The sequence below is a fragment of the Suricata suricatta genome, chromosome 13 (assembly GCF_006229205.1).
Source record: "Suricata suricatta isolate VVHF042 chromosome 13, meerkat_22Aug2017_6uvM2_HiC, whole genome shotgun sequence".
In the NCBI taxonomy this organism is placed as follows: Eukaryota; Metazoa; Chordata; class Mammalia; order Carnivora; family Herpestidae; genus Suricata; species Suricata suricatta.
This window is the reverse complement of record NC_043712.1, coordinates 65360106-65362065: the sequence shown is the minus strand read 5'-3', so window position 1 is coordinate 65362065 and position 1960 is coordinate 65360106. Positions and strand designations below refer to the sequence as shown.

General features: G+C 40.3%; 1 pseudogene; it reads left to right on the top strand.

The window, feature by feature from the left end:
- The first annotated feature begins 1332 nt into the window (after positions 1–1332).
- LOC115276603 overlaps positions 1333–1960 on the top strand; it is a 998-nt pseudogene continuing 370 nt past the window's right edge.

Below are 1960 nucleotides of genomic sequence, written 5' to 3'. Positions count from 1 at the left end.
GTATGCTCACCACAAATGTAACTGCCATCGGTCCCCATACAACGCTATTAAAGTCATCATTGACTATATGCTGTACCTTTTATCCCCATGACTTATTCATACCGTAACTGGAAGCCTGTATCTGTTACCCTTCACCCATTTGGTCTTTCCCTCACCCTCTCCCCTCTGGTAATTGAGAGTTTGTTCTCTCTGTTTATGGGCCTGTTTCTGCTTTTTGTTTGTTTCTTGGTTTGTTTCTTAGATCCCACATGTTAAAGGAAATCATATGGTATTTGTCTTTCTCCATCTGACCTATTTCCCTTAGCATCATGCCCTCTAGGTCCATCCATGTAGTTGCAAATGATTATCATAGCTGGGTAATATTCCAGTGTGTGTGTGTGTGTGTGTGTGTGTGTGTGTGTGTGTATCACATCTTCTTTATCCATTCATCTATAGATACTTGGGTTGCTTTCATATCTTGGCTATTATATAACTGTATTCTTTTTAAAAGTTTTTTTAGATGTTTTATTTCTTTTTGAGAAAGAGAGAGATGGGGGAGGAGGAGAGAGAGGGGGAAACACAGAATCCAAAGCAGGCTCCAGGCTCCATCAGCACAGAGCCTGATGCAAGACTCACTGACTCACCAACCGCAAGATCATGACCTGAGCCAAAGTAGGACGCTTAACCAAATGAGTCACCCAGGTGCCCCTGTACTGTGTATTCTTAAGATACATAAACATAAGACTTTTAAAAAGGAGAATTAAATACAAGAGAACTAACTAAACTGATTTTACCTGTACTTAATTTAAAAAAATGCCATGTTTCTATCTGTCACATGAAACAGTAGGATATTTTTACTCTATTTCCTTTTTTTGAAAGGATTTCTCTGAACTGCCTTCAGGCTTTAGGACATCCTTAATTTCTTTTATGTAGTGGTAAAACGGAATACACTCAGCCATAATGTTCATTTCGGTAGCTCTGTTTCTATCAAACTGATGCTAGCTACACTGGTTCCTTTTATCAGTCTAAAATGATCATATCAAGCTAAACTCTTTTCAACATTAATGGTTAAGCATTGAATACTTAGGATTTCATGAGTCTAGATTTATGGCCAAAATGCCGATCTACTCTATATTTGTAGGCATGTTTAGGTAGATGGACTATTTGTCAATCAATTCCTTTATATCCAGTTATTCATCATGTAATGTATCTAATGTCTAACATACTCATCATTTTTTTAAGACTGTGAGGCATATGGAATGTCATCGTAAATTAAACCTCTCAGGGAAAATGGCTTCTATTTTTATTTATTTACAAATTGTTTTGTACTCCTTTCTGCCTGTGGACGCCGCCGAGTAAGCATCGTTGAAGTCTCCCCTCCCACCGCCGTCATGTCTAAGTCAGAGTCTCCCAAAGAGCCTGAACAGCTGCGGAAGCTTCTCATCGGAGGTTTGAGCTTTGAAACAACCGATGAGAGTCTGAGGAGCCATTTTGAGCAACGGGGAACACTTACGGACGGTGTGGTAATGAGAGATCCGAACACCAAGCGCTCCAGAGGCTTTGGCTTTGTCACCTATGCCACTGTGGAGGAGGTGGATGCAGCCATGAATGCAAGGCCACATAAGGTGGATGGAAGAGTTGTAGAACCAAAGAGGGCTGTCTCTAGAGAAGTTTTCAAAGACCTGGTGCCCACTTAACTGTGAAAAAGATTTTTGTCGGTGGCATTAAAGAAGACACTGAAGAACATCATCTAAGAGATTATTTTGAACAGTATGGGAAAATTGAAGTGATTGAAATCATGACTGACTGAGGCAGTGGCAAAAAGAGAGGCTTTGCTTTTGTAACATTTGATGACCATGACTCTGTAGACAAGATTGTCATTCAAAAATACCATACTGTGAACGGCCACAGCTGTGAAGTAAGGAAGGCTCTATCTAAACAAGAGATGGCCAGTGCTTCTTCCAGCCAAAGAGGTCGAAGT